The sequence below is a fragment of the Cervus canadensis genome, chromosome 6 (assembly GCF_019320065.1).
Source record: "Cervus canadensis isolate Bull #8, Minnesota chromosome 6, ASM1932006v1, whole genome shotgun sequence".
Classification (NCBI taxonomy): Eukaryota; Metazoa; Chordata; class Mammalia; order Artiodactyla; family Cervidae; genus Cervus; species Cervus canadensis.
In genome coordinates this window covers 96,181,372-96,195,861 of record NC_057391.1, presented here as the reverse complement: position 1 = coordinate 96,195,861, position 14,490 = coordinate 96,181,372, and the positions used below count along the sequence as shown (strand labels likewise).

Here is a 14,490-nt window from a genome sequence, read left to right as displayed (position 1 = left end):
GAATAATGGCAGGTAGCTCTTTGGAAGTTGCTCCCATAAGAAATATGAACCAGAGAAGTTCTAAAGAGAATTTGAGATACAAGGGCTAGATGACTGGAGATGGGTCATAGCGTTACTAGATTTAAGTAGGTGTTTGGAGGGTGAAAGTGAAGCAGAGACTCTTTCTTTGGATGCAGGGGACCCGGGATTTAGCCCTTCTTTCTGTTGGTTTCCCGGCCGCTTCCTGTCCTGCCAGCAGATTTCCGTGTGATCGTGTGAACAAGGTGGAGCCTTGGAAAGCGGGCCGGGTCCTTCCACGGTTACCCTGCATCCTCAGTGGGAAGTGGCCCCCTCAGGTCACGTCTGCAGTTTTCAGTGACGCTCCGCGGCTCCGTGGTCTCCAGTGGACTCCGGTTTCGCCGTCTGTTACAGAAGCATCTGCAGCTCTGGCAGGAGGGTCTGGGGGTTAAGAGCCAGCCTGCCCGTGCAGGGGACGTGGGTGCATCCTGGTCCAGGAAGATTCCGCACACCGCGGCCACATGAGCCCTGTCCTGTATCCACTGACCCCACGTGCCACGACCACTGAGGCCTGAGTCTGGGGCCCATGGCCGCAGCGGGAGGAGCCACCATTCAGCACAGCTGAGACCCAGAGCAGCCAAAAATAAATACATTAAAAAAATGAACCACGACCAGTAGGGAGGTTCAACATGAAGTCAAGTTAGATACGCAGAGGTCTTAAGTAGCTGAAACTAGCCTCAGCTAACAGTAGATGTTTCTTCTTGACAAAGTGAATTTTTCCATGTTCTTAATGCCCTAATACAGCGATGTTAATAGTGTGATTAGAAAAAGTTGTTGCAAATACTTAGAGGTGACTTTGAACACCTGATTTTTTTTTGTTTTGAAATGTAAATAATATGTACTTTAAAATCAATAATTTTGATTGAAAACAAATGTTATTTGTCCTAATGTTAGTTCCATAAGATATATTTGCCTTAGTCCCTTGGGCTGGAAGGAGATCCAACCAGTCCATCCTAAAGGAAATCAGTCCTGAATATTCATTGGAAGGACTGATGCTGAAGCTGAAGCTCTAGTACTTTGGCCTCTGATGCAAAGAACTGACTCATTTGAAAAGACCCTGATGCTGGAAAGATTGAAGGTAGAAGGAGAAGGGGACGACAGAGGATGAGATGGTTCAGTGGTATCACTGACTCGATGGACATGAGTTTGAGCAAGCTCTGGGAGTTGGTAAAAAACAGGGAAGCCTGGTATGCTGCAGTCCATGGGGTCTCAAACAGTTGTGACTGAGAGACTGAACTGAACTGATATTTGACATGTTATGTTAGTTTAAGGTACCCAATTTGGTATATGTTTATAGGGCTTCCCAGGTGGGGCTAGTGGTACAGAACCCGCTTGCCAATGCAGAAGACATCAGAGACGTGGGTTTAATACCTGGGTCGGGAAGATCCCCTGGAGGAGAGCATAGCAACCCACTCCAGTATTCTTGCCTGGAGAATCCCAGGGACAGAGGAGCCTGGCGGGCCCCAGTCCAAAGGGTCACGTAGAGTCAGATACAACTCAGCAACCATGCACGCATGCACACCAGGCGGGTCATGCAGGGTCTTTAGATACCAGGCCCACATGGGCTTGGGTTTAAATTTCAGCTTCACCTATTAATAACTGTGAGATCTTGAGCAAGTCACTTGGTTACAAGCATGGTCTACAAATTACTGATGTATCTAATTGGCCTTTTCCGCATAACAGACTACCCCAAATTAAATGGCTTTCATGTAGTCATTGTGGGGACTCACTCTGGGCTGGACCACTGAGGCGTTTACTGTGCTAGTCTCTCACTTTGCTCTTCTTGCAATATCCTTTCTCGTGGTTTGCAAACTGAAAAATGCCCGTGTACTTTAGTGATGTGAGGTTGTTTAAACTCTAGACTGTGTGTATGGGGGTAGGAGTTGCACTGCTCCGTTCAGAAGTGAGTGCAGGCTCTGGTAGGCAGTAACAGCCATCCCAAGACGCCGAGATTTCTTCATAACTTGTGAGCATGCTGGGTTACATGACAGACAAATTAAGAGAAGTGAGGTTGCAGATGGAATTAAAGTTATGAGGCTGCTGACCTTAGAATAGGGAGATTATCCTGGATCATCTGGGTGGGCCCAGTGTAAGCACAGGGCCCATAGGAGTGGAGAGGAAGGGAGGGGAGGAGGCAGGTGGAGATGTGCCTGCAGGAGGGTGACTGCGACGGTGACGCGGGTGAGTCCTGGTTCAGCCGCCTCGCTGGCTGGGCGATGGAGGGAAGGGGCCGTGAGTCAGGGCATGCGGGCTGCCTCTTCAGTGCTGGAAAAGGCAAGGAGGCAGACTTTCCCCTGAACTCCCAGAGTGAATGCAGCTCTGCGGGCACCTTGATTTTAGTCCAGTGATACCCACACCAGACTTCTAATCTACAACATAAAATAATAAATGTGTCTTATTTTAGGCCACCAAGACTAGTAATTTGTTATAGCTGCAGTGGAAAGAGAACAGAGAGTAAGCAGGGAGTGAATCAGACATGTGGCCCGTGTCTGACTCTTTAAAGTTCTTTAAAGAACTTTTGCCAGGAGAGGAAGAAGAAAGAGAACATGGGATATGCGGGATTTAGGGAGGATGGTCGTGTTTTAAAGTGGGTGAGATTTTGTGACTTTGAACTTTCACATTATTTGTGTGATTTCTGTGTTACTTCTGTGCTTCTTAGAAACACACTCCAGCTACTGTCACATAGAAATCCTTAAAGGCAATTTATTTGCATTTGAATCAAAGCAAGCTATCTCTGCAATTTTAAAACTTGAGTATTTCACTAAAATATCAGTTATTTAAGAAAACTTCTCTTTTGCTTAATACTGACTAAAACTAATTAGACCCTGTGGTACTTTGTAGAGATACATGTTAAACATTTATAAGCTTTGAAATTATGCTTACATTGAGAGAACCGACAAATTTCAGGAGACCATATATTTGAATTTTATTTTTAAATTATTATAATTAGATATGTCATTGTTTTTCAGCTCTATAAATTGTAACATATCTGTAAATAATAACAGTAGTTAATAGTCTTTTTAAAAAAAATGCTCACTGTATGTTTGGCCCAAGTTTAACTCTAAATAGCTCATTTAATCCCCATGATAGTCCTATGTGTGATGGAATTATTTGTATTCATATTTTATAGATACAGAGTATGAGCTATTCTACATATAAAGATCGTCACTTAGCAACTACAAATGAATTGAAATATAATCATTTTCATATAGGAAGTTCCTTTTAGTTTAATCAAGGAACCAGTAGTCTGTACAAGCATCATATAAGGTATTCCATTGTATGGGCTGTAAATAAATATCAGTGTAATTTTAAGTTGGTAGATGTTTTATAAAAGTCACCTTGATGAAGTGTGCCTCACTGCTCCAGAGAACATATCATACTTATTCACTGGTTTATTTATAATTATTGTCACGAAGACATGCTGTTGATGGTCCCCTTCTCTTCTTCTGTTGAGAACAGAATGTATTTTGAGACTTATTCTGAACATTTCTAGGAGGGAGAGATCAGAATTGGAGAGAGAGAGTCATCAGGAAAGGTATTTCCCATATGATTATTGTTGTTTAGTTGCTAAGTCATGTCTCTTTTGGGACCCCCTGGACTGTAAGACCGCCAGGCTCCTCTGTCCATGGGCTTCCCCAGGCAAGAATGCTGGAGTGGGCTGCCATCTCCTTCTCCAGGGGGCCTCCCCGACCAGGGACGGAGCCTGAGTCTCTGGTGTCTCCTGCGTTGGCAGGTGGATTCTTTGCCCCTGAGCCACCAGGGAAACCCTATAATGTTGTTACCGGTTCCCTTTTCCTTTTCCACTTCTTTTCTACTGTCCACTGGTCCATCTAAATTGCAGTTTTTAGCTATTACAATATGTAACTCTTTCTTTCTACTTTTCCTGTTAATAAACTCAAGGTGAAAAATCTACCCTCATTCTCCTGTGTGGGTCCAGCAGCCTGTTAGCAGAGAATTGCATGTTTATTCAGTTCATGCAACCAGTGTTAATGAGTGCTTGATATTTGCTGGTGTCCAACCCTGTGCCTGGCAGCTGGAAAATTGCCCTGGGACTTTGACCTGTCTCATTGGTACTAGGCTGCAACTTTGGTTTCTGTCAGGATACATTGAAATTAGCTTCTAGAATGAAAGGTAAGACATGTCATTAGAGAAGTATCAATCTGTTGGGGACCGTGCTCTCTATAAAGCTTAAGCTTGTATGAGTCTAGTATTTTAGAGGCTTTGGGTTTTGTTTTTTTTTTTAAATATCTTTAGGATTTTAGAATTCTTCTTCCCCTACTTCAGCCTCATTCTTTCCCTTATCTTCCTCTGCTAACCCCTCCGTTGTGCTGTGTGAATAATCCCGTGTGCACAAGCTCCCAGCATCGTAACTAAGTGCGCCTTGTTTATCTGAAGTCAAACCTCCTGTCCTTGGAGGACGGTGCTTCTCCAGCAGACCCTTTCACCGAAGACCAGCCACTTCCCCGTTCTCGTCCTTAGCACTCAGCAGAGTGATGATAGTCAGACTCCTGGTCGCGTGCTCGCCTTTTCCAGCGATGTATCATCAGGGTTAGCTTTCCTTTCCTCCAGTCTCCTTCCATCTTCTCCGCAGTTTCAGTGACCGTGTTGATAACCAGTTGCACACCATGCCAAAGCTCTTTTTAACAAACATACTTGTTTCTGGCTGTGCTTGACGCACACTTTCTCCAGTTGCAGCAATCGGGGGCTACTCTCGAGTTGCGGCTCGTGGGCTTAGTTGCCCCACGGCATGTGGGATCTTTCTTGACCAGGGATTGAACCATGTCCCTCGCGTTGCAAGGCGGATTCTTAAGCACCGGAAGCCTAACCACACGTTGGGCCGTATTACTCAAACCAGTCACACTTCTAAGACCTCGTAGTCCGGTGTCTTCCTTGACCGTCATCTTCCATTCCTCTTTTCTCACACTCCCTGAGTCTGTTCTCCAGTTCTCCTTGACTCTGCCTTCCCTGGAGTCTTTCCTGCCCGTTCCCTGGCGCCGCCTGTGGGTGGTGGGTGCGTCCTTACTGGCCTGAGGTCTGCCTGGTCTGACACAGGAGCATCACGTGCTGTGTGAACCTTCCTCCTCGCCTGACGTGGAAGTTGCTTTTATTACTCTGCAAATTTTTTCCCAGTACCAGCTTTCTAAGCTTTCCTCATGTGTCTCCAAAATGTGTCAGCAGGACCTGGCTGAACTTCATGCTGGAGTCTCAACAGACTCTCCCGGGGCCAGCCAGGGCTGCGCGCCTCTCCTGTGCGTTTCCTCGCCTCTCCCGCTCCCCAGCCCTGCAGCCCCTGCTGTCCCCGCGTCCGACGTGCCCCCGTCTGACCGACGCCGACAGGGATCGGGGCTGCCTGCTGTAGACGCTGGAGTCTTCTTCCCTCTGCTTTCTTCTGCGCCTTTAGGACTTCTGTATCTTGGAGTGTACCTGTCAAATTGGTAGGAATTAAAAATAACGGTAATATTAAGAGTTGGTGAGGGACTTCCCTGGTGGTCCAGTGGTTAAGATGCTACGCTTCCAAATGCAGGGGACGTGGGCTCGATCCTGTTCAGGGAACTGAGATCCCGCATGCCACGCAGCCAAAAGTCATCATAATAATAGTGTTTAAATTAAAAAAAAAAAAAAGATCAGTTTTAACAAAAAGAATTGACGAGAACTTTGTTTTCTAAGGCATCCATTCAATGTTGGTGGGGAATATAAATAACCTTTCTGAGGAAAGTACCTATAACATTTGGCAGCTATTACTAAAATTAATAGGTGTGTATATTTTGACTTAGGGTCAGAGACTAATGTGCTCTGATATCTAAGGTATATGTGATCAGAAGCCAGATCCTGGGCTGAGGAAGAGTAGTTACAAAGAGCATTAGTGGGGCAAGTGACAAATTTTGAATAGAGAGTATAGATTAGATAATAGTGTTTTTATCATTAAGTTTCTGATATTGATAATTGTCCTGTGGCTATATGAAGGAGCGTTCTTTTTTTTTTTTTTTAGTATTTGCACATTGAAGGATTTAGGAGCTTGATGTCTCCAACTTATTCTCAGTTGGTTCAGGGACATGATATGCATGTATAAAAACACTCAGAGAATACTAAAGCAAATAAGCAAAATGTAAACAATTGATGAATTTGCATAATGGATATATAGGAATTCCTTTTGCTGTTCTTGCAAGTATTTTTTGTACGTTTGGAATCGTATCAAAATATTTAAAATATAAAACCCACAGGGAAGGCATTATGGTCTAGGAAAAGCTTTATAAATCAGACCCAGATATAATGGACAATCTTTACCAGGCTTCCTTGACCAAGAGTATAATTCGAAGTTTCATGCCACTCTTCTTTATGATGTAAGCCTGTGAAACAAGATTAGAGAATAATTTTTCCAAAACAGCGTTATCCAAGTTTATACCTTTGTTTGCTGCAAAGTTTGCTCTTTGTCTCAGATCATTATAGTGTAATGAGAAAGACATAGATTACATTTATTGTCCTGTGTGTATTACTTCTCACAATTGAACATATGATGAGATGTGGACTGCAGACAGTGGCAGGTTTTACCCTCTGGCAAGAACCTAGAGTGTAGCTCTTTGTTGCCAAATTCAGATCCATCTGCTTTAACTGGCAAATGAGTTGAGATGGTAACTGCAGGCAAGGAAGGCCAAGTACTTTTTTGGAGAAAACAGGCCTGGGTCCAGTCCTGCAAGATAGAAATTGACTTTCTTAAGTTCTGTGTCAGAAGTATGTCAGTGACAATCTTAGCTTGGCACATTCTCAAAAAAGGGTGAAACCCTTGTTTACTGTAGCCATTGAAAAGCAGTCTTTCTACAGACCCCTTGGAATGTCTCCTTTTGAGTACTGTGACATTCTCATGAGCCCTCCAAAATTTAACCATGAAAACCATGTAAAATGGAGAAATTTTATGACCAAATATATAGAATTATGGACCCCGAGCCTTTTAGGTATCTGAAGGACAGAATAGGTGATTTAAGACCGTTTTTCTACAATGATTAGCAATACCAGTTGCCCGATGGAGCTCTCCCAAACAAAGGACAGTGAAACCCTAACCCTTTTCGGGCGGCTCTGCGTGGCATTTAAAACGGTTCCTGTGTTTAGACACAGAGAATAGACCCGGGGAGAGGGAGGGGAGGGCGAGACGCATGCAGAGAGTGACAGGGAGACTCACACGGCCGTGTGTGAGATAGACAGGCAGCGGGAATGTGCCGCACGGCTCGGGGAGCTCACTCGGGCTCTGCGCCTCCCTAGAGGGGTGGGCGGGGAGGGGGATGGGAGGGGGTTCGAGCGGGAGGGGACACATGTGCACCCATGGCGGAGTCATGTTGAGGGTTGACAGAAAACAGCAAAATTCTGTGAAGCAATTATCCTTCAATTAAAAAATAAATAAATTTTTAAAAAATCCTGTTTTTAGAGTCAGACTGCCCATGTTCATAATGCTTATTCTTTCACTTAAAAGATTATGCAACTCTGGGTAATTTTTTAAACCTCTCTGAGTTTCACTGTTTTCTAGAGATTAACTTACTTTCTCTGGGGATTATATTAGTATTTCAATAGCACCAGCTTCATAGCATTGTTTTTGAGTATCAGATTTGTTATCGTACCTAAATAGAACAGGCACATTGAAAGTGCCCAGTATCTCTGGTTGTTACTATGTTGTTGTCTAGTCTTAAAAGCAGTGAGCTGTGTTAAGATACAGATTTTAAAGGAAGGCAGCCAAAGCCCTGTTTTACATCACTTTAGTTCTTATCTGCCAGGAGCCCTTTCCCACTTACCGTGACGAACCGGGGTTACTAAGATGCTGCTTCTACACAAACAGCAGTGGCCAGCAGTGTAGATCCAGCCAGCACCACTTAGGCCATTTTCATGGTCTGTCCACAGAGGCAAAAAGCCTCAGGAATATCAGTAAAAACTGAACATTCTTGTGCTATTTGTTCCCATAAAGAGAATAAAAACTGTCAGCATTTGCTTAACAAAAAACCAACCGTCATGCTTGCAGTTCGTTGTGGAAGAAATTGGCAGACACTTGAGAATCTAATTTCTAGAATTCTAATGAATGCATAATTTTGAAAGCAAAGTTATTCAAGGTAGATAAGTTGGCATGGACCAAGGCCCACCAGGCAGAGTAGATCTTAAATAATTCTGGTAGTAGACAGTTTCCACTCAGGTGCTTTATTCCATCTAAGCTTTTCAGTAAGTTGTTTTTTTTGTTTTTTTTTTTTAATGGAGGAATGTAATTTATGCTCAGTTGGCAAGGGGTGGGAGTGGAGGAGAGGAATGGAGGGGGCTCCTTGAGTTATAAAGCTAAGAATCTTCCTCTCAGATGTCAGTAACAATCTGGTTTTCATGATATCTCTGACCATATCCCGACCACTGCTAACTCTCCCAGAATCTGCCTGCATTCCTGATTCCACTGTTCTAAGAGAATAAAAACTTTGTAATTCAACTTAATAATAATCCTTGTAGTCTTTTCTAAAGTTTGTTTGATATGTTGTCTCACTGCCTGGCTAAGTTGTTTTGAGTCTCAAGGGCAAGCGTCAGCATTCCCCTCTCCAGAGTTGCTGCTCTCTGGATAAACGCAGAGGCGTAAAGACACCAGAGTGCGGTCCCAGCACACCCTCAGAAGTCAGAGGTCTTGTTGACAATGAAAACCCATGCTCCATTTCACTTCTGTAAGCTCTGAACCTCATCAGTCCAGTTCCAAGTACAGTGAGCTCCAGGACAGCTAATGCCAGGCAGGGCTACAAGTCAGGGGTAAGCGACCTGAATGCTCAGAAGCAGTGGTGCTGGGCGTCTGCACTGTAATGATGACGTGTTTGTTGCTGGCGAGCTGGAGGACACTCCTCTCAGATGTGGCCCTTGTGCCGGCAGTCCACATTTTGGTTTGTTTATAAACAAACTTGACTGGCGTGTTTCCATTCAGATTTATAATGGTGTCTTAAGAGTGATGTTCTGAGAACAAACGGTTTTGGCTTGTAACTCCTTGTGGAATCTGATACAATCTGCGGCCCCTCCCTTCTCAGGAGAATGCACATATGCTTACATATACTTGAAAATGTTGTGCATAATTTCAAGGAATTTACACGGAGCCTTCTCTTAATGACCTGAAATTTACATTTCTCTTCGGCAACCCACTCCAGTATTCTTGCCTGGAGAATACCATTGGACAGAGGAACCTGGCAGGCTACATACACTCCATGGGGTTGCAAGAGTCGGACACGACGGAGCGACTGAGCCACCACCTTCCTGAGAGGATTGCAGAAGGGCTGTCTTGTCCATTTTAACAACCTGAAAACATGTGATTCAGGATGGTGATGATGATAAGCCCCATTTGTTGAGCTTTCGCTGTTGGTTAGACGCCCGCGTGTCCCCATTTCCAGAGGTGAACGCCGCATCATCCCTGTCGTGTCTGTCCTTGCCGCAGGCTTGCGCACGCAGCTGACAGGCCGCCCCTCCTTTCACCTGCTCAGGGCGGGCTGGACCCTGACCCCAGTGCTGGCCGCCTTCTCCCAGGCTCCGTCATCTCTCCTTGTTTATTGCAGGTGACCTCCCTGCTTCCACTCCTACTGTTCTCAACAAAGAGCCAGAGTCACTGATCTGTCAAAACGGAAACCTTGTCACACACTGTTGTACTCAGAATCTTCCCAAGGCTTCTTACATCATTCAGAGTAAAAGATGAAACCCTTAAATTGACCAGAACCTCTGTGCTGTCCAGTTCCAAAGGAAGGCCATAGGAAAAAGTAAAGAGAACTGAAAAATGATAAATAGGAAAGCTAAAATGGGAGACTGTAGATATGTACTTACTCTCTTTTCTTTCAGCCTCTTTGAGAAGCATAAAACTATGTAAGGTAATAATTATAATGTATTGTTGAGTTTGTAACACATATAGTTGTCCTATATATAACAATAATGTCTCAAACAGGAGGAAGAGAGAGCAGACCTATGTGGGAGTAATGTTTGTATATATAACTGGAATTAAGTCGGTATGAATCTCACACTGTTTGTGATAATATATGGTAAGCCATAGAGTAACCACTAAGAAAGTAACTTTTAAAAATGTTTACTTAATGAAAAAGAAGTAAGGAGGAATAAAGGAGCAAAGATATACAATATATAGAAAACAAAAAAGTAAAATAGCATACATGAGAAGAACAATACAAAAAAGATGTTCATGACCCAGATAACCATGATGGTGTGATCACTCACCTAGAGGCAGACATCCTGGAGTGTGAAGTCAAGTGGGCCTTAGGAAGCATCACTATGAACAGGAAGCATCACTGTGAACAAAGCTTAATGGAGGTGATGGAATTCCAGCTGAGCTATTTCAAATCCTGAAAGACGATGCTGTGAAAGTGCTGCACTCAACATGCCAGCAGATTTGGAAAACTCAGCAGTGGCCACAGGACTGGAAAAGGTCAGTTTTCATTCCAATCCCAAAGAAAGGCAATGTCAAAGAATGCTCAAACTACCACACAGTTGCACTCATTTCACAGGCTAGCAAAGTAATGCTCAAAATTCTCCAAGCCAGGCTTCAACAGTACGTGAACCGTGAACTTCCAAATGTTCAAGCTGGATTTACAAAAGGCAGAGGAACCAGAGATCAAATTGCCAACATCCTCTGGATCACTGAAAAGGCAAGAGAGTTCCAGAAAAACATTTATTTCTGCTTCATTGACTACGCTAACGCCTTTGACTCTGTGGATCACAACAAACTGTGGAAAATTCTGAAAGAGATGGAAATACCAGACCACCTTACCTGCCTCCTGAGAAACCTGTATGCAGGTCAAGAAGCAACAGTTAGAATTGGATATGGAATAACAGACTGGTTCCAAATTGGGAAAGGAGTACGTCAAGGCTGTATATTGTCACCCTGCTTTTTTAAATTACATGCAGAGTACATCATGCGAAATGCTGGGCTGGATGAAGTAGAAGCTGAAATCATGATTTCCAGGAGAAATATTAATAACCTCAGATATGTAGATAACACCACCCTTATGGCAGAAAGCAAAGAGGAACTAAGCCTCTTGATGAAGGTGAAAGAGTGAAAAAGCTGGACTTAAAACTCAGCATTCAAAAAACTAAGATCATGGCATCTGGTCCCATCATTTCATGGCAAATAGATGGGGAAACAATGGCAATGGTGAGATACTTTATTTTCTTGGGCTTCAAAATCACTGCAGATGGTGACGGCAGCCATGAAATTAAAAGAAGCTTGATCCCTGGAAGAAAAGCTATGACAAACCTAGATAGCATGTTAAAAAGCAGATACATTACTTTGCCAACAAAGGTCTATATAGTCAAAGCTATGGTTCTTCCAGTGAAAGTGAAGTCAAAGTTGCTCAGTCATGTCCGACTCTTTGTGACCCCATGGACTATACAGTCCTTAGACTTCTCCAGGCCAGAGTACTGGAGTGGGTAGCCATTCCCTTCTCCAGGGGATCTTCCCAACCCAGGGATTGAACCCAGGTCTCCCGAATTGTGGTCAGATTCTTTACCTATTGAGCCATGAGCTGAGCCACAAGGGAAGCCCCTTGGACTACAAGGAGATCAAACCAGTTAGTCCTAAAGTTAATCAATCCTGAATATTCATTGGAAGAATTGATGATGAAGCTGAAGCCCCAGTACTTTGGCCTCTTGATGCAAAGAGCCAACTCATTAGAAAAGACCCTGATGGTGGGCAAGATTGAAGGCAGGAGGAGAAGGGGACGGCCGAGGATGAGATGGTTGGATGGCATCACCGACTTGATGGACATGAGTTTGAGCTGGTGATGGACAGGGAAGCCTGGCATGCTGCAGTCCATGGGGTCGCAAAGAGTCAGACCAACCGAGCGAGTGAACAATAACAACAGATCCAATTGTATCAGTAATAACATTAAATGTGAATGGATTAATAGGTACAGTAAAAAGACAAGAGGTTGTCAGATGAGGGGAAAGACTCAACTATACACTGTCTGTAGTAGATACACAGTAGATCCAGAGGCATGTTGTTGTTCAGTGGCTCAGTCGCGTCCAACTCTTTGAGACTCCATGGACTGCAGCGCGCCTGGCTTCCCTGTCCTTCACCATCTCCTGGAGTTTATTCAAACTCTGGTCCATTGAGTCGGTGATGCCATCTAACCATCTCATCCTCTGTCGTCCCCTTCTCCTCCTGCCTTCAGTCTCCCCCATAGCTCCACATGTGGCACTTCTGATTCAGAGGTATAAATAGGTTAAAAGGAAAAAAGGATGGGAAGAGATAAATCATGCAAACAGCAACCACAAGAAAGCAGGAGTGGCTATGCTAATAACAGACAAAATATACTTAACAAAAAAGTGTTAGTAAAAATAAAAAAGGGCCACTTCACAGTGGTAGAAGGTCCTATGTTTATGAATTGAAAGCCTTTATATTATTAAGATGGCAGTGCTCCCCAAATTGATCTGTAGATTTAACAAACCTCTCTCAAAATGCCAGTTTATTTTCTTATGAAAATTGACAAAGTCATTCTAAAATTTACATGGAAAAATCAAGGAGCCTTAGAATAGCTAAAACAGTTTTGAAAAGGAAGAATTAAATTGCAAGACTAACACTTTTAAAACTTGCTACAAAGCTACAATAATCAAGAAAGTGTGGCACTGGAATAAAGATAGAGATAATAGAATTGAATTGAGAGTCTAGAAATAAATCCTCACATCAATTTTTTGACAAGGATGCCAGTGAGGAAAGAATGGTCTTTTAAGCTAATGGTGCTGGGACAGCTGGATAACCATATGCAAACGTATTTCATACGTTTGCGGTAAGCCATGGAAAGATACTAAATAATGTTTTTATTCAGGAAAATGCAAATTAAAAGCATAGTGACACACCATGACACACCAAACAGACCTACCATAACTCACAGCATATACAAAACATAACTCAAAATGGGTCAAAGGTGAAAAGAACTAAACCTGTAATTCTCTTAGAGGAAAACATAGGGGTAAATTTTTTGGCATTGGTTTTGGCAGTGATTTCTTAAATGTGACATCAAAAGCAAAAGCAGCTAAAGGAAAAACAGGTAAATTGGGATTTCTGGGAGGGAGTGTGTAAAAATATTTTAAATTTGAATCTATAGTGATGGTTGCACAAGTCTTCACATGTGAAAAACCATTGAATCTTACACTTCAAATTGGTGGATTTCACAGTATATGAATTATACTTCAGTCAAAATAGAAAAAACCAAAAGGGGCAAGTAAAAAACCTGTAATAGATGCTTCACAAAAGAAGATATAGAAATGTCCAGTAAGCCATGGAGAGGTACTAAATAATGTTGTCATTCAGGAAAATGCAAATTAAAACCATAATGACACACCACTACCCCCCAAACAGACCTACCAGAAGTATAAAGACTGAGGGCGCCAGATGCTTATGTTACGGAGACTCCCGCTAACCGCACAGCCCTGCCGTAGATGAGGGCGTCTGTCCCGCAGCGAGAGTCTAGACATCGTAGCTCCTGCTGCTGTGGCTAGCCTCACATCCCTCACAGCGCCTGTAGATGAGGGCGTCTGTCCCGCAGCGAGAGTCCAGATGTCACCACTCCTGCTGTTACAGCCCTTTGGCTGCCTCTCTGTCTGCCTTCCCAGTGGTGAAGCCTGGACCACCGGATAGAGTTGGTGGGTCACAAAAGTGTGCAGCCCTGTACCTACAAATAAGCATATTTTATGAATGTCAGGTCTGCTCCTTGGGCTATTGGCCTGTTCTGCAAGTAGGAAAGCTACTTAATGTTGCTTTAGGTTTGTCGTCTTAGATCTGTAGTTAATTTTTCTTAGTCTCCCCAGTAAAGGAAAGTTGAACACTTTTTGTGTGCTCTGAGCAACAGTAATCTGTAGTAGTTCTGATTCCCATTTTATAAAGAACTGGCACCGAGGCAGACTTATTTGCTCGGGTCAGGACACAGAGGAGCCATTGTCTGTCGTGTTAGTCACTCGGCTTGTGTCTGACTCTGCGACCTAGTTCAAGTCTCTTGATTATAAAGCCTAAGTTCTTTGGATTATATCAAGTTGCCTCAAAGACAGGAGTACATTGGATTCTTTTTTTTTTTACAACCCACTTGCCTTTGAGTTTCAGAGTGATGTTTTCAGACTCCAGTATAAAGGATTTGTGTTCAGTTAATAAAGCACTCAGCGTGTGTTGAGTGCATACTGCATGCAAGCACTTGTTGGATTTTTAAGATGAATACATTGATCATGACTTTAAAAGGCTCAGAATTTGGCAGAGAAAGAAAGTATGCAGATATTTTCAGTGCAGCAAGATAATTGAGGTGGTGTAAGTCTTAATGAGTACAGTGGGTAGCATAGGAGTAACTAATCAACTCTGCTTGAGTGGTGATTGAAGAAGTAATTGAATGGGACATTCACAGATGTGTAGGAGTTTGTCATTTGGTCAGCTGACCTATGAATGCCTATTTCTGGGCC

The 14,490-nt window shown here is 43.3% G+C and overlaps 1 protein-coding gene across 2 annotated transcripts in view; it reads left to right on the top strand.

Moving 5' to 3' along the window:
* Positions 1-14,490, top strand: part of RPS6KA5 (ribosomal protein S6 kinase A5) — a 184,948-nt gene that overhangs the window by 88,065 nt on the left and 82,393 nt on the right. The gene's annotated exons all lie outside the window — the stretch shown is intronic.